The 24933-nt window shown below is 34.4% G+C and overlaps 1 protein-coding gene across 2 annotated transcripts in view; it reads right to left on the reverse strand.

Moving 5' to 3' along the window:
* Positions 1–24933, reverse strand: part of STK3 (serine/threonine kinase 3) — a 278518-nt gene that overhangs the window by 152991 nt on the left and 100594 nt on the right. The window lies entirely within an intron of this gene.

Raw genomic sequence — 24933 nt, forward strand, 5'->3', positions numbered from 1 at the left:
TTCCTCTTCTAAAGAAATGCAATTTTAAGTGACCTGGAGCATAAAGATGAAAACAAAATAGGCCAAAATGTTTACTCATTCACTTTGTATCCGTTAAGTCAACTCTGTATTGTTATCCACATACCCCAAAATACAATATATCTATGAGCAACCCTAGATCACATAAACTTTCCTAATGTGGAATTCACCATGAACCAAATTCCTAAATGCTTTTTATATCCACTGTGTTAATCCATGTCTCCAACCAGGGCAGACCTCCCTGCCTATTCTCATGCATTGGTGAGGGTGGGAGAATATTCAAATTTAACATACATTTAATTTCATCTTCTTGGACTCAACCTACTGCTTGATCCTGCAAGATTTTTCTATATCCTGACTGTGCCATTTGATAAAACTATCCCTCTATCCTTCCTTTCTTCTTTACACCTACAAGTATGAAAAACATGCTTTCTTTTTTAAAAAAAAAAAAAAGTTTATTTATTCATTTTGAGAGAGACAGAGAGCAGGGGAAGAGCAGAGAGAGAGAGGGAGACAGAGAATCCCAAGTAGGATCCAAGCTGTCAGCACAGAGCTGGATGCGAGGCTTGAACCTCATGACCTGAACTGAAATTGAGTCAGACGCTTAACTGACTGACCCACCCAGGTGCCCTTAAGTCATTTACAGAAGAATGCTTAACGTCTCAGAGAAACACTTCATGTATCTGCTTACAACATCTGACAGAAAGATTTCATAAAAAGGGAAATTATAAACTAAACTAGGAAAACCAGGTATATTCTGGCACTGGGGCAAGAGAATAGTGGTTCTCACAGGAGTAGCAGCAGGCATCCATGATGGTTGTTCATACTAAGAAGACAATCAAGAGACAAGGAATGGAGGAGAATAACACCAGCAAAGAGAGAGGCAGTAATGAGTTTAGAATGTGAGAACAGCCCAATTTAAGTATTTCTAAATAGAAAACCAGAATGCATAAGCTGGGCAAGACACACATATTATCAAACTAAGCATTTTAAACTTTATCAAATAGCCAAAAGAGTTGAACACAGAGCACAGAAGACATAGGAGAAACTGTCAGTTTCACTCAAATATTTATAGAACAGTCCTTGCTCATCATTAAATCAATAAGCACTAGTCCCCAAAACTTAAAAATAACATACAATGAAATGCTGGTTATGTAAAAATCTTATTTTTTTTTAAAAATTTTTTTTCAATGTTTATTTATTTTTGGGACAGAGAGAGACAGAGCATGAACGGGGGAGGGGCAGAGAGAGACGGAGACACAGAATCGGAAACAGGCTCCAGGCTCCGAGCCATCAGCCCAGAGCCCGATGCAGGGCTCGAACTCCCGGACCGCGAGATGGTGACCTGGCTGAAGTCGGACGCTTAACCGACTGTGCCACCCAGGCGCCCCTGTAAAAATCTTATTTAAAATGGTAATTATATTTTTAGAAAAGAGCAAATGTTTTAAATATTAAAAAACTAACAATAGATTAAAGATTTATGGTCTAAAATCTATCGCTTATCATGAGAAAGGGTTACTGTATAAAAATCTATGCATAGAGCTATAAAAATGCAATAGTTATACTAGCCTACAGAAACAATGTTCTAAAAATCACAATGGAGTTATTAATCCTCCTAAAATCAATTTTTATTTAAATTCTAGTCGGTTAACATTTACTATAATATTAGTTTCAGGAGTAGAATTTAGTGATTCATCACTTACATATAACACCCAGTACTCAACCCAACAAGTACCCTGCTTAATGCCCATCAGCCATTTAGCCTACCCCCACCCCGCCCACCACCCCTCCAGCAACTCTGTTTGTTAAGAGTTTTTATTTGCTTCTCTCTTTCTTTTCCCTTCCCGTATGTTCACCCGTTTCATTTCTCAAATTCCACATGAGTGAAATCATATAGTATTTGTCTTTCTCCTTATTTCACTGAGCATAATATACCCTAGCCTCATCCACACCATTGCAAATGGCAAGATTTCATTCTTTTTGATGGCTGAGTAATATTCCATTATATATATAATATTACAAATTATATATTCCATTATATATGCAATATATACATGTATCACAGCTTCTGTGTGTGTGTGTGTGTGTGTGTGTGTGTGTGTGTGTGTACACACCTCACATCTTCTTTATCCATTCATCAGTCAATGGACATTTGGGCTCTTTCCATAATTTGGCTATTGTTGATAATGCTGCTATAAACATCAGGTGCATGTGTCCCTTTGAATCAGTATATTTGTATCCTTTGGGGAAATACCTAATATTGCAATTCTAGGTCATAGGATAGTTCTATTTTTAAGTTTTTGAGAACCCTCCATACTGTCTTCCACAATGGTTACACCAGTTTTCATTCCCACCAACAGTGCAAAAGGGTTCCCCTTTCTTTGCATGCTTGCCAATATCTGTTCTTTCCTGTATTGTTAATTTTAGCCATGCTGACAGGTGGTACCTCATTATGGTTTTGATTTGTATTTCCCTAATGATGAGTGATGTTGAGCATCTTTTCATGTGTCTGTTAGCCATCTGGATGTCTTGTTTGGAAAAATATCTACTCATGTCTTCTACCCAGATCTTAACTGGATTATCTGGTTTTGGGTGTTGAGTTTGGTAAGTTCTTTATAGATTTTGGACACTAACCCTTGATCAGATATGTCGTTTGCAAATATCTTCTCCCATTCCATAGGTTGCCTTTTAGTTTGATTGTTTCCTTAACTGTGCATAAGCTTTTTATCTTGATGAAGTCTTAATAGTTCATTTTTGCTTGTTTCTCTTGCTTCTGAAGACATGTCTAGTAAGAAGCTGCTATGGCAGAGGTCAAAAGATTGTTGCTTGTGTTCTCCTCTAGGATTCTGATGGTTTCCTGTCTCACACTTAGGTCTTTCATCCATTATTTATTTTTGGGTATGGTATAAGAAAGTGGTCCAGTTTTCATTCTTCTACATGTTTCTGTACAGTTAAAAAAATTTTTTAGTGTTTATTTTTGAGAGAGAGAGAGAGAGAGAGAGAGAAAGCATGAGCAGGGGAGGGCAGAAAGAGAGGGAGATACAGAATCTGAAGTAAGCTCCAGGCTCTGAGCTGTCCACACAGAGCCCGACACAGGGCTCGAACTCACAAACCATGAGATCATGACCTGAGCTGAAGTTGGTCACTCAACCAACTTAGCCACCCAGGCACCCCTGTTGCTGTCCAGTTTTAGATGGGGTTTTAAAATATAACACTTTAATTGCCTCAGTTTCGAAGTTAAAATTTGCTTTTCCTAAATCTAAACAGAAAATCTTAACTCCTACATAATAAACTTCCATGTTTACTACTTTCAATCAGCTGCATGACTGCTGATGTTTGGAGGGGGAAATCCGCTTTGGTGCTCCTTCATTTGCTTTTCAAAACCAAATGGTATATAACGGTTCTTTACGCTTTTATAACTAGGTTTGATCTAAGGTCACTGGTATCTTTGATATTTTTTTAAGCACTTTTCCATGTTAACTAAAGCTTTATCAACTTTCCATAGCAAGAGATAAAGTAAGATTTGTATTTCTTGAATTTCCAAACTTTGATTTCTGATTTTAGAAGAGAAAGAATGCTCCCAGCTGATGGTTTCTAAGCTTCAAAAATTCTTAACAATTTTCCCTCTTTCAAATTTTCCTATGTTTTATATATTCCTTTTATTCAAAACTGTGGCAAGGTTTCAAGGAAGGTATTTATCTATAATCTAGTTCTATAATCTAGTGAAAAAAATGTGTTATAAAAAACGTAATATTTAATGATGTACTAATTGAAGGTTCTAGTACATTAATTTCAACAAATTTGGAATTATTCCCAACCTATTTTATAATACTATGTTTTGTATAAAATATTATCTTTGACATTTTTATTATTGCCAATAAATAACATTGTAATTAACAACTTATTATTAAAGTGTCAAATAAAAAACCCAAAAGCACCTCCTTGAAAGGAATATTCTGATGTAATTTACTTCAGATAATTATTCTTGGTTAGCTGCTCATGTTTCCCTCAATAAATACAGTATACCTAACAAATTCCTATATATAGTATTAAATACTATCAAGTGTTTAAATATTTTTATTGTCAGAAAGAAAACACATGTATTCAAGTAAAGTTTATAAAATCTATTTTCGAGCTCATTGCATAAACATGAAACAGAAAGGATAATCAGACTACTGACCAATCTTAAATATTTAAGAGCAACACGATAAATTCAGTTATATGACTTTCCTAATACATTTCCTAATTTCCTTCACTTACTACTTTAACTTTGCAGTTTACAAGTCAAATTTCCCAGCACTATACTTTCTCACAGGAGGAGTTCCCTTATACAAATTGACACAAAATGTTTAATTATTGCTTCATAATACACTGGTTATTGAATTTATAAAATATTTAGGTCATGTATTTTCATTTTTCTCTCCCACTAATTGACTTTTGACCACTTCACTGTTTATTAAGCTAAAGATCCAAATTTGGCTAAGTTTTTTCCTTTTAAACTAAGAGCTAAGGTGTCAGCTGACTGCAAGTTCTGTTGGAGCTTACTGACGAGTTTAATCATCAGTTCTACACCACTTTGTCAAAACTGACCCAGTCTAATACCAGAAGAATATTCTTATATATGAAAAGTTCTACCTTTGGTACAGAAGATTTATTCATTCAACAAGAATCTATTAAGTACCTACTATGTGTCAAGCACTGTTCTGGTGCTTAACATACAGTAATGAATGAAAGAAATAAAAAATTCCTGCTCCCATGGAGCTTTCATTAGGTGGCAACAGACAGTACTGATTTATCGTCTCTGGGCTTCACGCCAAGAATACAAAGATGAAAACCCTGCCCCTTCCTTAAAGAACATTTAATCTAATTATGGCAGCAACAACAAATCCTCAATACAACTGATCACATACACAAACTAAAACGGTAAAATACACAAACATAAATGGTAGCAAAAGCATCACCAAGTGCCATAGGAATAGAGAGGAAAGCACCCCTGTGCAGATGTTACTAGGTACATTACCATAAAGACGGCAATTCTCTCTGCTTATGTTAACCAAATATAAGCATTCCATCTTGAGAATAGGAATCCATAGGACAAAAATAAAATTTTACATCTAACTCTATGATATCTCTTCTAGTGGTTAATCAAGGTGTTACCTTATCTGACCTTCACAATCTGTGGCCCATTAGCATCTTCAATGGTAAATGACAAGGGTGGGAAAATTCAAATATCTCTATTTTGCCAACTGTTAGTAGCCTCTTGTCTCTCAGGAGGACAACTGAAACAATTCTGTAAAATTTCTGGATTACCTGGGCCTCAATAGCCCATACATCATCCTTATCTCTTATTCATATGAAGACATTAGCTATCACTTACTAAGTGCCTCTACTGGGAGAGCAACTGTGTACACCTGTAGATCTTTTACATATATTATTTCTAAGGTCTACCTCTTTGGAGGGTAGGTATTTATATTCCCCTATTTTGTACATAAGAAAACTGAGGGTCAGAGAGATTGTGTAATTTTCCCAAGATGGTACAGAATTGGGCTGGAATATAAACCAAATCTATCTGAACACAAAGTTTTGAACAGGATATCAGAGATCTGATATGAAATATATATTTCATAGCCTTTCACTATATTTCATAGTCTCTCATTCCCACGGAGAATCATTCTTCTCTTATGGTTATATTAATAATCCTATATATAGATACATATGTGAACTGACCTAAAACAGATCATGTCCTCATTGAAAATAGGACAGAGAGGGGTATGAAGAACAAAATCTCGGGTATAATGTTATCTAAAATTGCTTAAATCTATTCTGCAGTGTTCTTATCAGCCTCCAGTGGCAAGTACATGAACTATCTGACAATATTTCAAAAAGCACAATTAAAGAAAATATAAGCATACCTTGAGATCTTCGTAACAACTTTATTACCTCAATTACTTCATTTCCTATTACTGTCCCCCTGGCTCACTTCAGCCACACTGGCCTCTAAGTTAAGCCTCTAAGAGCCAGGCATATTCCCATCTCCTAGACTTTGTACTCTCTGTTCCCTCTAACCAAAGTGGTCCTACCCCAGATATACAGATGGCTCACTCCTTTGTGTCCTTCAGACCTTTGCTTAAACATCCCCTTCTTACAAGACCTCCCCTATCATATTTAAAAGTACAATCAGACCTTGACATCCCTCATTAGCACTTCCCAAAGTGCTAATCACCATCCAACACTATAGTAAACTGTACTTATTTGTTTCATTTATTATCTGTCTAATCCAACTGGAATGTAAACACTATGAAGACAGGAATTTTCATTCTATTAAGGGCTATATCTTCTGCCCATAGAACAGTGCCTGGCACTCAATAAATATTTATTGACTGAATAAATAAACTTTATTATTCAGAATGTAAAGAGAATCTGAGTTAGATTTTATCACTGCTGAAGAATTCAATTAATGTTTCTTCAAAAGTATAGTCCCATAGGGGTGCCTGGGAGGCTCCATTGGTTAAGTGTTTGACTTCGGCTCAGGTCATGATCACACGGCTTGTGTGTTCGGGCCCCGCATCAGGCTCTGCGCTGACAGCTCTCTGCCCTCCCCCCGCTTGTGCTCTGTCTCTCTCTCTTTCTCTCTCAAATATAAACAAACATTAAAAAAAAGTATAGTCCCATATTACAGTGGGGACTATAACATTAAAAAAAAGTATAGTCCCATATTATTTAATGTAAGTTAAACCTCCCCATCATGTAAAATATTTACTTCCTTCCTGTGGTCAACAATTGTCTTTTCATTGCTTTTTAGAGATTAATAAAGAGAAATTAAAAATTGATTTTAAAAGTCAAAGTTTGAATAAAACTAAAAATGTGTATAGACACATCTATTAGCTCTCACTTCCATAAACTGTTACAGTAAACATAATTTTTGAGACAGAAATTCATAGATTAAGAAATAAAATTAAGATTTTGATGTTTTATGTCATCCTTCAATATTAACTGGGCATCAACATCCATTATAATGAATGTGTTTAATATTTCTAAGTCATTTGAAAATCTGAGAAAACTGACCTCCTTGTGTTGTACAGAAACATACTGTCACCAAATATTATAAGACATTCACATGGATAAAGCATCCCAAATGCCACAGAAATTACAATACCACAATCATACTTAAGCTTTAAACTATCCATGTCTTTCATGCTTTCATGTTTAGCAAAGAATCTCTTATCCAAAATTATTTAAAAATCTTTTTTTCAACAATAGCCTTTGTCTCCTAAGATAAACAAAGGCCTATGACACCCCTCCATTATATAACTTTTTATTACTTCAATTAAATAATTAGCTGATACCAGCATCTCTTAATACAACCCCTACACATTTGGAAAAAGTAAATAACCCAGAGATCAAAATACACAGTAAAACCATAGGAACAGCAGTTTTTCATTGCCAGCTCTCTCTATGTAAACACAGAATGCAATTCTATGGCAGTATGGCTCCACATATTAAGATGAGGAATATGTCTGTTTACATGTGTCTCTTTCCTGCTCTCTATTATACTGGAACCTGTGTGCGCCTCTGTGGTTAAGATTTACTGCATGTTCACATTAAAGTCCCATTTCCAACATTTAAACACACAGCCACAAAGACCAATTACAACAGTTATTAGTACAACCCTTGGTGTACCAAAGATTCGGGAGTTCATAAAATTGGAATTGATTGTTTATGGACAATTACAGGTACTGAGATTATTTAAAACATTTCAATTTTTGTTTTGCTCTACTGAACCAGAGAGTCTCATTTAAACACCAGTACCAGATGCAGAGATTTAAATATCAACTTCTAATCAAAAATCACCACTAATGTCTTAGCAGGGTGGCCATCCTTTTGCTCATTAAAGAGTCCTTTTTAAAGGTGCAGGGATTCTGGAAGAATGTGGCATTAGGGTCAAAATATTTTTAGATTAAACAAAAGTATGTTGATAAACAAAAAATATTTTCCTTAGCAAAAGTATGTTAAACTTGGACTTTCAGCTTAAAGGAACATGGAAGGTCTGAGAAATAATTGCCTATGTTAGATACTATGGCGGAAATAAGTGCATTTTTCAAGTGTATGAAGCTGTGATAGGCTAAATAATATCCATACAGTACACTAGAAGCATTTTCTTGCTAAATACTAAATTACATATTAAACTGTAGCAAAGATACAGGAAATCTATTAAAAAAAGTTCAAATACCCACATAATGTCATACTTACAAATTGTGTGCTACTTTAAGCCTGAGAGTGTGTCTGATTCATTCATCTTTGAACTACCAGCACCTGAATAAAGAGCTGATATTCAGTAAATACTGACTTAAGGAAGGAAGATGGCACAATGATGTTGAAAAACAAAATGTGTGCCACCACCATCTCTCACCTGGATTATTGCAATAGCCTCCCGACCTTTGCCCCACCTCTCACCATAGTCTATTCTCAACAAAACCAGAGTCATCCTTTCAAAACATTAAGTCAGATCAAGGGCCTAAAAATGTCTACAAACACTACTCCTGATCTGAACTACGATCAGCCATCACCTCCCTCACTTCTCTTCTCAGATCTCATCTCCTGCTTCTCTCTCTTTCCACACTCTGCTCCAGCCTCAGTGGCCTCCTTGCTATTCCCCAAACACAACATGTTTTCCACTGGCTATTCCTTCTGCCTGGAAAGGTCTCCCCGGGTATATGTATGGTTCACTCCCACACCACCTTCAAAGTGAATATAGGTATATTCTGATATCCTTTCCTAGTGCCTTCGTCCTAATACATTGTTAATAACCCTTAGTAAACTATGAAAAGGTATATTACATACTTAAAAAGGGTATATTGTAATTCCAAACCTTTGTGTGTAACTCATAAACTCAGTATGTATCAGGAAGTCTACTTTTTGCCTCAAGCCTTTTTATTACTGCCCTGGTGGTATTCTAATTGAGCCCTTGTTCAAAGATGAGCCCGGAACTACATGAGTCTTCTTTCTCCCCAGCTCCTACTTTTCCATGTTTGAATCTTTCCCCTACCCTGCCCCCCAACTCCAGGTGTACTGCTCCACACCTTGTTCTCCATCCTTGTATAAGCACAACCAAACATACACATTGGGTCGAGGATTTTATTTCTTGGGAGATAAGGTTGTCTCCATATGCAATTCTCTACATTGTAGTTTCCTCATTTCATAGCAGACAACGGAATGCAACCACATCAGCTAACTCCTTTCTTGAAAAAAAATTTTTCTTAATGTATATTCATTTTTGAGAGACAGAGCATGAGTGTGGGAGAGGGGCACAGAGAGAAGGAGACACAGAATCTGAAGCAGGCTCCAGGGCAAGACGTCAGCACAGAGCTCGACGTGGGGCTCAAACTCATGAAACACGAGATCATGACCTGAGCCCAGGTCAGACATTTAACCAACAAAGTCACCCAGGCACCCAGAACTCCTTTCTTTTTAATGGCTGCATAATGTTACGTGACTGAAATGTATCAAAAGTATTCAACTTTCCTCCCCTTGTTTCCAGTTTTTTACCACTACTAACAATACTGCAAAAGACCCTTACATAAAAATATATATATATATATATATCCTTACATATTGGTGCTTTTATTTCTATGATAGAGATTCTCAGGAGTGAAAGTACCAAATTGCTTTTTCTTCTCTTTTCTTTTTACTATTTTTTTCTTTGAGAGAGAGAGAGAAAGAGAGAGAACATGCCAGTGGGGGTGAGGCAGAGAGAGAGAGAGAGAGAGAGAGAGAGAGAGAGAGAGAGAGAGAGAGAATGAGAGAATCCCAAGTAGGCTCCACCCTTAGCATGGAGCCTGTCTTGGGGCTTGATCTCACAATCCTGGCTGGGATCATGACCTGAGCCAAAATCAAGAGTCTGACACTCAACAGACCTAACCACGCAGGCACCCTACTTTTTTTTTTTTAAGTTGTAAACTTCACATTTTTCTACCAATGCCCATTCTTCTAATTTCCCACCAGCACTGAATGTCGTAAGTCTTTTTAACTTTGGATACAACATGCCATCTTGTTGTTACTTTAATCTGCATTTCCCTAACAAATATTGATCATGTGTTTTTTGGCTATTTGGATTTGCTCTTCTGTGAACTATTCAATCTGTTACCTATTTTTTACACTAGATTATATTTTTGTTATTAGTTTGAAAATTTTACTATATCTGAAATATCAACCATTTATCTGTCATTTAGGTATAAATATTCTTTCCCAACATAATATTTGCTTTTTGATTTTGTTTATGGGATTCCACACAAACCTTCTAATTATTGTAACTAGACTTTTCTTTCATACCTCTGGTTTTCCTGTGTTGGTCAAAAATTCTCTCTCCAACTTCTAAATTATACATACAATATAAAATTTTTATTTTTTCATTTAAGTCTTTAGTACATCTAGACATTATTTAGGTATTCTAACAGACCAAAGATTCCATTTTCTCTTGTATACCTATGTCCTGAGAGTATGATTATCATTTTCTCAGCGGTTTAAGATTCTTACCTGTACAGTTAAATTCCCATTTATACTACAATCTATTTCAGACCTCTATATTCATAAGATATATTTCAGTGCCATACTATTGTAATTATACTGACTTTAGAGTATCTTTTCACATTCCGTTTTTTCTTAGTTTTTTTGTTCAACAAACATTAACATCATTTTACTCAATTTCTACATAAACTGATGGAATTTCTATCAAAAGTACAATAAATGTTTTTCTATTAACTTTAAAGAATTTATGACACAGTTCTTAGATGGCAACACACTACCATAAGAATTGGGAATGTATTTTATAAAACCAGCAAGCTTTTCTTATTTCAGTTATAAATTAAAACCATACAGAGATATCATTACTCACATGTTAGGGTGGCAAAAAGTAAAAAGATAATACATGTGACAGCAAAGATAAGATTTTCAATGAGATTTTATAGCTTTCTTCATATACAACTGTACTTCTCTTATTAATAAATTCATTCTTAAGTATTTCCTAGTTTCTAAAACTACTCTAAACTGATTATCTTCTCCAATTTTTCTTTATCATTATCAGTATTGACAAAAACTATTAATTCCTGTGTATTTTATATAGTATTTTATAACCTCTTAATTCTGTTAATCTTTTACTGATATCTTTTGGATTCTTCTAGGCATACAATTGTGCCAATACAGCAAAATACACTTTTTCTCTTGTTTTTCTAATTTATACTGATTAGCCAATTATTTTGTCTTACTGACCATGCTAGAACATACAAAACACTGGATGATAATAATAGAGGGCGTAACTGTTATCAGAGATAGCTTTAGCATTTCACTAAATGTTAAAATAATGTTTGCTTTTTTTTTGTTTTTTTATACACTTTATTACATTTACACACTTTGGAAAAGCTGTTGAATCTGTCAAACATTTCTTCAGCATCTACTGATATTAACAAACTTTCTTTTTCAATTTGATGAATCTTCTATGCATTGTTCTTTTCACTCATTCACAGTTAATTATTTAAAAGTTATTAATTAGTATGTCCTTTGCATTCCAAGAATTCTTATTTAGCATACTTCCAGTCACTTTACCTTTGACTTTTGATTAGAGTCATTTGGATTTGGTAATATATATTAAAAATTTTTTTGACATGTATTCATTTTTTGAGAGACAAAGAGAGACAGAGCGCTAGCAGGGTAGGGGCAGATAGAGAGGGAGACACAGAATACGAAGCAGGCTCCAGGCTCTGAGCTGTCAGCACAGAGCCTGATGTGGGGCTCAAACTCACAAGCTGTGAAATCACGACCTGAGCCAAAGTCAGCTACTTAACCAACCGAGCCACCCAGGTACCCCTGGATTTAATTTTATATTTTATATATATTTAAAGGTTCATTGCATATAACTGTTTCCTCTTCTCTTTATAATATTCTTTTGAGGGCTCAGTTCTGATTCATTTGCTCTTTGGTATAACTTCCTTAAGTATTTTCTTCAAATGGGAGTAGGAGCGATATGTTCTGTGAATCTTTGAAATATCGTTCATTCTGAGAAGTGAATGGGATATTCATTGAGTCAGTTATTCATTCATTTGTCAAAAACGTATACTATGGAACATGCTTTGTTGTCGGTATCAGAGATAAACCATGGTAAACACAGAGTCTTTGTCTTTAAAGAATGCATATTACCAAAAAAAGAGGGGAAGGCACCTGAGTGGCTCAGTCAGTTAAGTGTCCCCTGCTTGGGATTCTCTCTCCCTCTCTCTCTCTGCCCCTCCCCTGCTTACATGTTTGCATGCTCTCTCTAAGTAAATAAACAAAACAAAAAAGAATGCATAATACAGTTAAAGGAGACAGAAAATAGGCACATAAGTTAATAAATAAAATAGAAAGTAGTTATTAAGAGCTAACAAAAAACAACAAGGCAGGGAAAGGAAAATGATGGTGGAGTAGAAGAAATGTTATTTCATAAATATACACACAGATACACACATGATAGATAGATAGGCAGGCAGATAGATAATAGTCAGGAAGGACCTCTCCAATGATGATGGTAATAAATGATGATGATGACAGCAGTTAATCCACATATAATACTTCCTAAGTGCCAGGTACTATGCTAACTACTGAATTTAAATCAACTCATCTAATCCTAAACAACTCTTTCAGACTGTTATTATTAAAGCCAAAATTATAGGGGCACCTGGTGGCTCAGTCACTTAAGTGTCTGACTCTTGATTTCAGCTCAGGTCATAATCTCATGGTTCATGAGTTTGAGCTCCACATCGGGCTCTGCATCTGCCTGGAATTCTCTCTCTGTCCTTCCCCCGCTCCCTCTCTCAAAAATAAATAAACATGAATAGAATAGAATAGAATAGAATAGAATAGAATAGAATAGAATAATAATTGTATTATATCCTTAGATTCAACATTAGAATATGTGACTGAAACAATTCCACACATCTTTAGAACAGTGTTTTAATTAAAACGTTAAGAATTGATCAATTTAAGTGTTCAGAATTAAAATGCTAAAAAAAAAGGTATTGAGAACATGTTAATGTGATTTTTAAAAGACTTCCTTTTTTAAAAAACGAAACACCAGAATTATACAAAATGAAGACACATTCTCAATAATAACAGAAAAAAGACTAAAATGTCTGCATACCACCCCATTGTATCAACATCTTACTGGCTCCTTTTACACACAATCTCTCACTGAATTCTTCCAGTAAGCATGTGATTCCAATAAGACTACTACGTCCATTTTATATGTGAAGAAAGTGAAGTTTAAGAGAATACCTTACCTAAAGTTACGACAGGAAAAAAGGGAAAGAAAAACATGAAATTTGTATAAATGGCATGGTCATAAACTGGTATAGCCACTAACATCAACTTACTACAGGTAATATGTGAGTTCAGCAGAGTTGTAGGATATAAGATAAATCCAGAAAAGTGCTTTCCTATTGAAGTTGGACTGTGCAGTGGAAAGAAAATGCTCTTTGGAGCCAAATACGCTTGATTCACATCAAGCAGACTAACCTAAGGAGTTAACTGAAAAGCACGTATTGCTGAGATCAGTGCCCACAGGGTTACGTTTACGATAACCCTAGTGGACACAGCAGTGACAAAGTTGCTCAGCAACAATAGCAATCTAAAGCAATCTTAAAATACCTGCTCAAACAGTTATTCCTGGTTCTGAGATCAAAGGCAACCATCTCAAATATGTAAGAAGCTGAGAACCCTAACTCTTTCTAGGCTCCCATTCTCTTCTCCGTTCTCAACAGAAAATACCTTCACGCTCTTAACCATCTCACACTCCTTTCTTCCCCATTTGACTCTTTTTCTTTCTGATTATTCTCTAATACTTCTTTTTTCCATCACTTTAATCAAGCATCTCCTTTTGAACTGCCTTCTTTTCCTTCTCCAGAGTTTGGGTTCAAGGATATTCATCTCTATTGCCTCCAAATAAATTTTGATCTCAAAGGCCATATTATCTCTTCTGCCAATACCAGTAACTTAAGGAAGATTTAAACAACTCAGCATACGTTACAGAGTGAAAATGGATGAAAACACCGACCTATATATGTTAAAATATTATGTGGTTTTAGAAAAAAGTATGTCCTAAATAAAACACTGTATTAAAAATTCTTTCATACACTTGTTAATTATTTTCAAAATTCAAGGAATAAAATATAGCCTATTTAACAAGTAATCTAAGACAATTAGTGTCAGAAAGAAACTCAGTTATTGCTTTAGTGTCCCTCAGCACTACAATTCTTTTCCATTTAAACTTAATAACACTTCACCTATGTAAATGATTTACAAAGGAAGGACAAATCATTGACAGTTTACTATCGTGGGAATCAGACACCAGTTATCACACAATGCTTTTAATTCTTATCATATTACTAAAATTTTATCAGAAACAGATGTCAGCAGCACATTTTGATGGAATTAGTTAACTTTTCTTTCACTTTCATAACAAATTAAGCATTGCTCAGTTGAAAAGTTATAATGTCACAAGCCTTGAGGCAATGTTAGGTACTATAATCTAAACCGTTAAGTGCAGCTTATATGCTATTGGAAAATAATTTATGGCCTCATTACTGGTAATTATTTAACTAGTAAGGTGCCAGGTTCTCTTAAAACTTCCAATCAGTTAAATATCCAAAAACAAAAAACTAATAAAATAACTCAAAGGTCTATAAATGTATGATTAATATAGCAATATATTAATTAGTGATATAGGGGCACCTGGGTGGCTCAGTCAGTTGGACATCTGTCTGACTTTGGCTCAGGTCATGAACTCACTTTCATGACTTCGAGCCTTGCATTGAGCTCTGTGCTGACAGCTCAGAGCCTGGAGCCTGCTTTGGATTCTGTGTCTTCCTCTCTCTCTGTCCCTCCCCTGCTCGTTCTCTCTCTCTCTCTCTCTCTCTCTCTCTCTCTCTCTCTCTCTCTCTCTCTCAAAAATAAATTAAGATTAAAAATAAATAAAAAAATAAATTAGCAATATAGCAGCAAAACAGATGTAAAATATAACCATTAATTTGACTTCCAAGGAACAAATCAGACAAGTGCTTTATATCCCTAAATAAGCTAAAACCTTAGAGACAAGGAAACTTAGTGGGTGAGAAGGAAAGACATTTATCCAAAGATGACATACAGAGGGCCAAGAGACACAAGAAAAGATGCTCAACCTCACTAATCATCAGAGAAATGCAAGTCAAAACTACAGAGATACTATGCTTCCACTAGTCAAAACAGCTAGTGTCAAAAAGATAAAAAATAACAAGTGTTGGCAAGGATGTGGAAAAGAACCCTCATGCACTGTTGATGGGAATGTAAATTGGTGCAACCACTATGGAAAACAGTATTTCTAAAAATGATCCAGTGATTCCACTACTGGGTATTTACCCAAAGAAAACGAAAACACTAAAGCAAAAAGATGTATGTACCCCTGTGTTTATTGTGGCATTATTTACAATAGCCAAGATATGGAAGCAACCCAAGTATCTATTAATACACAAATGGATAAAGACAGTGTGTTATATATATTTAATGAAATATTGCTCAGCCAAAAAAAAAGAAAGAGTTTGCCACTTGAGGCAACATGGATGGACCTAAGAGTATTATGCTAAGTGAAATAATTCAGACAGAGAAAGACAAATAACATATGATTCACTCATATGTGGAATCTAAAAAATAACAAAATGAAATAAGCAGACTCTTAAATACAGAGAACTAGAGGTTGCCAGAAAAGAGGTGGATAGAAGGATGGGTGAAATAGATAAAGGGGATTAAGAGGTACAAACTTGCAGTTATAAAATAAATAAGTCATGGAAATGAAAAATACAGCATAGGGAATACACTCAATAATACTGTAATAACGTTGTATGGTGACAGATGATGACTACATTTATCATGGTGAGCACTGGGTAATGTACAGAACTGTCAAATCACCGTGATCTTATACACCTGAAACTAATATAACATTGTTAATTATACTTCTATTTTTTAAAAAGTGGGTTTTCAGTTTCACTTCTAAAATGGAGACAGTGAAGAGATAAAGAAAATATAATAATGGCATCTTTGAAAATGCTTCAAAACATGCGGTGGACGAACTATACTTCTGTGTGTCACGTGTCACATGCCACAGACCAGTTATAAGTTATAATTTGGCAGTTTGGCTCAATGTGGTTTTAAAACACTAACCTTATCTTGTTAATTTTACAACTCTTGAATCCCTTCCTCTCTATTATCACAGCTAACACCTTAATCTAGGTTGGTACCACTTCTCACCTTGATTATCAGGAGCTTCCTAATTGGTCTTCCTAAATCTAGTCCTACTTCACCCCAATCCGTTTCCTACACTGCTGCCATTAGCAATGTAACAACAACAACAACAACAACAAAATCAGATTCCATCATTCTGCTTTAAAATTTTCCAATGGCTCCTCATAATATTCAGGAAAAATGAATTAAAATTCCAGAACAAAATGCAATTCCCAGGACAAAATTCATGACATGATCACTATTTTTCTCTCCAGCACTACCACATATATAAAGGTGATCTATACCCACACTCTATGCTATAGCCCTTGGGAGCTATTCAGGACCCCAGAATGTCCTACGTCTCCTTTTATATATGCTACTTTCTCTGATTAGAAAAGCTTTATATTATACTACCTCCTCATCTCTACTCTAACAAAGACTTCCTTTTCTCCAGGACTCAACATCTATACCTATAAACGCCCCTGCCTCCAATAATGCTGTGTTTATATTTATGTAGATGTAAATACCATAGCACTTATCAAAATGTACTATAAATACCTGCTTGCCAGTGCATCTTTCCCACAACCTGTACGCTATTTAAACATAAGGATTTATTTTATTCTTATTTTTTATCCCTCTATTTACACATAGTGCCTGGCACAGAGTAGGTAGGCAGCGGTTAATAAATGTAATAATGAATGAAATAAATGTTCATAAATGAAAAATGCATCAAAGGATGAAACACACTGTATATTACCAGACCATGGAGAATCTGATCAAGTTTTATTTTCTATAACCAAATCAAATATCTGAATTAATAATCTAATAAAACTGAAATACCAACATTAATCTTTAGTAAAAATAAGTCAAATAACAATATAATGTAGTTCTTAATTTTTGTAGCTCATTTTTAAAAATATTTTCTTCTATTACAATAGAAGACTCAATGAAAATATGGAAACTGGTCCCAATTTTTTTACAATAAAAAAATGAGTTTCTTTCAAATTCTGACCCAGAATCCCCAAGTGACTTTGCAGCAAATTAAACAACAAGACCTATGATTCATAGATAGAACTCTACTCCATATGTAGAAAAGAGAGATATGCTAAACTTGTACAAATTAACATCATTCAAGGGACTTTTTTAAGCTATGGATTAAAAAGTGAAAACTTGAATTTTTTAAACTGGAAAAGTAAAGCTGAGATAACACTCAATTATCAATAGCCTGCAAATGTGTTAAAAAGGCTTTGAGGGGCGCCTGGATAGCTCAGTTGGTTGTGTCCGACTCTTGATTTCAGCTCAGGGCATGATCTCATGGGGTTCGTGAGATCAAGCCCTGTTAGATCGCTGTCAGTGCAGAGCCTACTTGGGATTCTCTCTCTCTGCCCCTCCCCACCTCGCTGTCTCTCAAAATAAATAAATAAACCATTGAAAAAAAAAAAGCCTCTGAAACCACAAATTTTCCAACAGACCCAAAAATGTATACTGTGGATGTCCCCAGCTGTATTTCTAAGGTCGGAGAAAGGTCCCACAGACTGTAGTACTTTCTCCTTTATATCCAATTTTCCAGGATAGAGCTAACAATACTACCTCCCCCTCAGAAGATTTTTGGAAGGACTAGAATTCATGTACCACACTAAGAACTCATGTTTCACACTAGTAAAAACTCTGTCTAGTGACTATTATTACTATAATTACTATGAAACTCGATTATTTCCATGGCCATATAGAACCTATTAAAAAAAAAAAAAAGGCAAAGTTAAATGAAACAAAGATTCCCTGGTCTGTACACCCAATTCTTTCAAAGTGAACCAAAATTTTTCCATATGAATATTCCTTTGGAAAATACAGAAATAAATCCTACTTGACCAAGGAAACTGCCAAAAGACATTAGATTAACACGTTAACCTAACATAACTGGTTAGTTTGCCTATTACTCAGCCACTTATTTCACTGCATGTAAGTCTCCATTATCCACAACTAAAACAGATGTAATAATGGCATTTCATGATGTCCCAAATACATAAATTAATGACACATACAGCAGGAAAAAAAAATGATGCAGACCCCATTAGAAAAGGTAACATTTATGTCAGCATTAGCTGTCTCCCACAGGAGTCTCAATAATACAAATCTTAATTCACATACCTTAACTCCTCAGAACTTACCAGAAAAAAAAGATCATGCTGCCTTAAAAAAAAAAAAAAATCTCAACTATCAGTAATAAATGAAAGGAGGAATAGCTTTCCAAGATGATTTTCTAAGTCCAGATACTTCTTTTCTTGTTGCTGTCAGGTACTTCTCTAATTTCTAATTCTAATTCTAATACAAATTTTAGCGTAACTAAGAAAGACAAACTAAAATTACTCAGGGATTTTTATGCAAAACTTCCAATTGTGTGTCCTAAACTCTTTTACTCCAAAGTGAGTTCACAAACTCTGACAGATGTTTTATAACTTTGTTTAAATATTTAGTCAGTAAAAAGATGAAATAAAAAAAAAAAAACTCAGAATGATTTCATTCTTCTCAAAAACCAGGGTGGTCTATAGGCAATTTTGGTACCAGTGGTGTTGCCGGGGGAACAAAATGAAAACAGGTGCCATCAAATTCAAATTAAAGATTTAGTTCTATTTTAAACCACCTTAAACAATGTTTCCATAAACTTTCTAACTGATACTACTATAAATTTGACAATATTTTATAACAAGAAAAGGATTATAAATTGTCTGTAGACCATCAAATTTTAACTGTAACAAATTTGGACTGATTGGCAACACTTCCTTTTAAAAAACTTGCTTTCATTAAATATGCAGCATCATTTAAAAAATGGAATAAATATATAATAAAAGGCAAGTCAAAACAAGGAAACAGAGTAAGTATAAACTTTGATAGTCGTTTTTGAAAGAATTTACCTTGAATCTATTCAGTTTTAAAAACTAAAAATCGAGCACAAAAAAATTCAAATTTATTACATGTAAAAATAGTTTTGTAATTAATAAAATTATGAAAAGCTTACCTTTTCCTGATAAACCTAACTGTGGTATATATAAGCTTTATTGTTAAGAACTGCAGTTTTCTCTGCAAAAAATATCCGGTAACTTTCATTTTATTTTAAAGAATGTAAGTACATGGTTTCTGCCATTAAATAACACTTTTTTTCACTCCTAAAAGAGATATGAAATGAAATATATGAAAGTTAATTGATGTTTTAAAAGATACATTACAGTATTAGATGTTTTCTTACTTGTTTCATAGTTATTAGTGACGACATTAGTGACAAGCCATTTTATTTTCTTAAAATGGCTTATAAGAAAGTTTTAGATAGGTGATATTGCACATAGGTTGATGTTCTTGAAAAGACTCTCTAAGGCTTTCAGAAAGAGTTAAATGTCTCGTTCTCAAGGATGATTCTAGATATACAGGTAAGATGAGATACACATTCTGCAGTATTATTAAACAGAAAATAATTTATCTTTATATCAGTCTTGACAACTTGAAAACTTTTTAAACTTGCAGGGGCATTTCATCGTGCATGGATCAGTGTTCTTATATTCTGATTACAAATAAATCAGATTCCATTGTCATTTCAAATCTTTCAGACAGTAGAAAGTTTAATTTTTAGCAGTGCTGTGCAGAAACACAAGTTGGTTCATTAGTGTTTAAGCACGGCTTACGGTGAGCTCCGTTAGTTGGATGCTTTCCAGAATTTAAACACATTGAATGTTCTATCACCTAGTTTTCTGAAAAACTTAGTTTTCAGTATTAATAGTTAAATGTGTTTGAAACTAGTATTTCTAGTTTAAAATTCTCCCCCATGAAATTACATGCAAAAATAATAGAAAGAATTTTTTTCAGATTAGCACTTGTAAGTATTTGAAATCATAAAAGAAAAATACACAGTTTTATATAAAGTTGACCAATGTAAAACTTCTTTTACAGTTATGTTAGCTAAAGTTTCAAATAATCTCACTTGCGTATAATTATAAAATTACTGTACTGGTCTACTGCTTACTTTGAAAGTGATTAATCAAAGTCAGAGAAAGCCAACCATCAACTGAAGTGTGTTTCAAATTTCCTTCTCATAGAAATGTCAAAAAAAGATGAGCCAATTTTACTTTAATTAAAACCTCATTTAGAAATACGAAATAAATGTTTTCTATTTAATTCCAATTATATTTCAATTGTGTCCAGCTTTCAAACTGCTTCTGCTACTTGATTACACGTGCTAAACTAATCTTTTCTTATGATTCATATAAAAAAGACTTAAAATCAAGACTTGGATTACTTAATTATTTAGTAGGTACACAGTATTTTACATCTTATTCTAAATCAAATAGCTCATTAGCAAAAAAAATTAACCATAAACAAATTAGCCTCAATTCATTAATGGCTTATTTATCTCTTAAGCAATGCATTACCTAAGATAGTTACTTAAACTTTACTCTTCAGATTTTAGAAATCTAATTTTTTTAATTCTTTTTTTCTTACATTCTCCACTATCTCATAAAAGCCCAACAAATCTACTGGTCTAGATTTCTAATTTTGAAGTGCTTTCCCAAAAGAGTTAGAAGTAACTTTTCCTGCTAGAACCAAGGTATGTTAGAGCAACTCAATCATAAAGTACCCTGAAGTTCTGTGACCCAGGAAAAGACTCCTCTAATTCCAAAGGACCATAACATCAAACCCACAAAATACCTTATAGCTAAGTTTCAGATGGTGTATTTGGTTGGGTCAAATGCAGGAAGACTTGTCCTTTGTATAACCTAACATTCCTTGTACATCCTTTCAGAGACTAAGAAGGTAAAGGAAATAAATTCAACTAAAATATTTGTTCTGCTAAAAAGCAGTCTTCCAAAAACTGAAAGTAGAAATTTTAGAACACATCTAGAACTCTTTATCATGTCTTCTTCAGGTGCTTCACACAGATAATCAAGTGGAACTACCCTAAAAATCAATGAATAAGGGAACACAGACCCTACAACGAATCAAGCAGCACGCTTGCACAACCGAAAGTTAACTCAGCACCACTTACTCCCTGTAGCATGTGAGGCAAACAAGTCTCCCCTCCTTTCTTTCCTTTGCTTACCTCCTTTCTCATACACCGTTCTTTCTATGGCTTAGCCCTTCAAAGGCATCTGAAGGCAGGAAAGATTCAGGATGCCTTTCACATAAGAGAAAAAACAACTCTGTGATGAACTAGAGAGATACTCAGAAAAGGCTCTAGCTGCCAGCACCCTTCAACTGTAAGGCCTTCCATCTTTCTCTCTCTACTTACAGAAAACTCTTCAACCCTTTTAAAGGTTCTCATGTTGACAAATATTTGAAAAGTAGTACTTACTGTAATGTATAAAAAAATGAATGGAAAAGGAAAAACAGTACTGACTCATGGTAAGAAGTAACAGTCCAGATGCAAATAGAAATCATTCAATTTAATGTCAAATCCTCAGCCTCAATTAGCTTACTAAATCTAAGCCACTCAACATTGTGTTTAAATGTGAAAAAAAGTCAATATTAAAGAATATGTACAAAATGCTAAAATATATCATTGACAAGGCAAATGAAATTAGGGAATGTATAATAAAGTTCTCTGGAATGAGAACCATTCCTTAAAACATTTTTGTCAACTGTCTGACTTTTAGAAACATTCCCTAAGAAATGAGAGAGCAGTCTGTATGAAGAGAAGGGCTACCTCTTCACATGGAGACTTTGCACCTAGAACTACTGTCTAAATCTACCTGGGGGGAAAAAGCTAATTAGTTAGTTAGACAATGTCACCATCTCTCCCAGAGTCTCTAGCAGATTTAGAAAAGAAAAAGGTCTGAGTTGTGTTTTGTTTTCTTGTACTCAAAGTTCAGCTAAGAGTAAAGGCCTATAAAAGAATTCTTATTTCCCCAAAGGTTTCAAAGAAATTGCTTCAGTAAATCAAAAGAATGCTTTCTCTATTGGCCAAACCCTATAATTCAAGAGTAAAGGGTTATTTAAGATGATTAAACTTTTCTCAAACAAAGAAGTGGAAAGCTAAGTAGTAACAAGGTTAGTGATCAGAATTCCAGGAAACTGCTAAATTCTGGCACATTCTGATCATCCAACTATTACTGTTGCAGGGGGCACAGGGGACGACATTCCTGGAGAACTTTTGATGCAGGCTTAAATTTTACATAGAGAGAAGCCATATAATTGTTGTGAAATGCTTCAAAGCTCCAAGAAGCAGCTACTACACTTTGCCATGTTTCTTTTTTTTTTTTTTAATTTTTTTTAACGTTTATTTATTTTTGAGACAGAGAGAGACAGAGCATGAACGGGGGAGGGGCAGAGAGAGAGGGAGACACAGAATCTGAAGCAGGCTCCAGGCTCTGAGCTGTCAGCACAGAGCCCGACGCGGGGCTCGAACTCCCGGACAGCGAGATCGTGACCTGAGCCGAAGTCGGACGCTTAACCAACTGAGCCACCCAGGCGCCCCCACTTTGCCATGTTTCTTAAAAACAAAACCCACATACACAAAAACCACACATTATGGACTTTGGGTGTTATTTAGCTCCAAAAATACCAAAGAATCAAAAAGATAATATCCATAATTAAAGTTCGATCTCACATACATACATACACACACACACCCCTTTTTTGTGTTTGTTTGTTTGTTTGTTTTAAGCAGGCCTGACGCCCAGTGTGGAGCCCAACATGGGGCCTAAACTCACAACCCTGAGATCAAAACCTGACCCAAGACCAAGAGTTGGTCGCTTAACTGACTGAGCCACCCAGCCACCCAGACCCAAGGTCTTACATATTTTGTGTGGCCTCTAAACTTTCTCATTGCCCACGTATTTAGTTATGCCACTGACATTTTTCCAGTTGTCACAGAATCCCCTTTTCAATTTGGTTCTGTAAATACTTAGGATCTATTTCATACAAGGATGAATACAGCATTATCTTACCTCTAGGTTAAGGACCTGAAGTCCACTGCCTGGATTCTAATCCTAGTTCTTCCAATTACTCGGTATTTAATCTGTGTCTTAAAGTTATCATTTATAAACTAGATAATCTTAGTAACACTTACTTCATAGGGGTGCTGTGAGGATAAATGTTAGCGCATACAGAATACACAGAACACAACCATAAAAAGAAATGTAGCACTGACACCTGTTACAACAGGGATGAACCTTGAAAACATCACACTAAGTGAAAGAAGCCAGGCACAAAAGACCAAATACAGTGCAAAATTCTGTTCACATGCAACTTCCAGAAGAGGTAAGTCCATAGAGACAGAATGTAGACTGCTGGTTGCCAAGGTCTGCAGGAAGGGTTATATGAGGATACAATACTTAAGGAGTACTGAGTGATGAAAATATTTTAGAAGAACACAGAAGTGGTAGTTGCACAACACTGTGAATGTACTAAACACCACGACTGTTCACTTTAGAATGGTTAATTTTATGTTACATGAATTTCACCTCAATAAATTTATATTTAAAAAAACAAACTATTCATTGACATCTTTAAGAAATATTTAAAACAATGATAGACATAGAGAAGAAATTCCATAAATGTCAGCTATAACAATTAGCCATGCCACAAAAACTAGTAAATACATAGGATACAATCCTATATTCCAAAAATTCAAAAATTCAGCATAAAATTATGTAACTCATCTACCAGGAACTCATTTCTTCCCAAAAAGATATTCATATAGAAAAAATATATATAAGATGAAAACTAAAAAAATTACCGTGTATATTATCGCATGTTACCCAAGTACAGTACTTCTGTGTTTAACTATCTGGAAAAAAAAGGAGCTAAATAATTGAGAAAATAGAAACAAAATAACAACTAAAAAACTGTTCTGTATATTTAACCCCACAAATTAAAAATATATTGTTATACTCACGATGTTAAAATGTTAATATATAAAATACCACTAAAGGACTCATGCATATATTTACAAACTCAATGGAATGATCAATTTGTGATAAATCAGAAAAATTCTTCATAATGGAAGACAAAATGGGAATTAAAAATTTAGATCAGCCTAGGGAAAGCAAATTTAAAAAGGACATTAAATCATAAAGGTTGTATTGTGTAGCTATCAAAGACCACTAAGTCATTTTCTTGTTTTAAGGCAAAAAAGAAAAAAGAAAAAGAAGATTTGAGTAGAAAAAAGCTTTCTGTATTCCAAACTTGAACCAATCATCCTATAGTTTAGGGAGAACATGTAAATAAAGGAAGAGATTACAGTCAGCTCCCAAACTATCAATTATAGCAGCAAGAGACCAAGTCTGAAACACCCTTCATCTCAAATAAAAAAGCTACCAGAAAAAACTAAGATGCACTTTCTATTATCTCTAAAGAAAAACCATGAAATATTCCAAAAGCAAGAGAACAGTTCACATTTTCCATTTCTTTGCCTCATATATGTTTTTACTATTAGAAGGATGTCTTTTTGTTTTCTTTGTCATTGCTAATGTTTACCTTATAAATTTCCATTAAATATGTTACAAAGGGTTCCTATTGCGAATAAAAGGAATATACATATATTTCAAATATACGTTTATGAAAAAATGAAAACTGCCATTAATAATTTTAATATCAATTTAAATTACTGGAATAAATTTTCAGATATTGTATGTTGAGATCAGTCAAAGAGTT

Source organism: Felis catus, chromosome F2, assembly GCF_018350175.1.
Source record: "Felis catus isolate Fca126 chromosome F2, F.catus_Fca126_mat1.0, whole genome shotgun sequence".
In the NCBI taxonomy this organism is placed as follows: Eukaryota; Metazoa; Chordata; class Mammalia; order Carnivora; family Felidae; genus Felis; species Felis catus.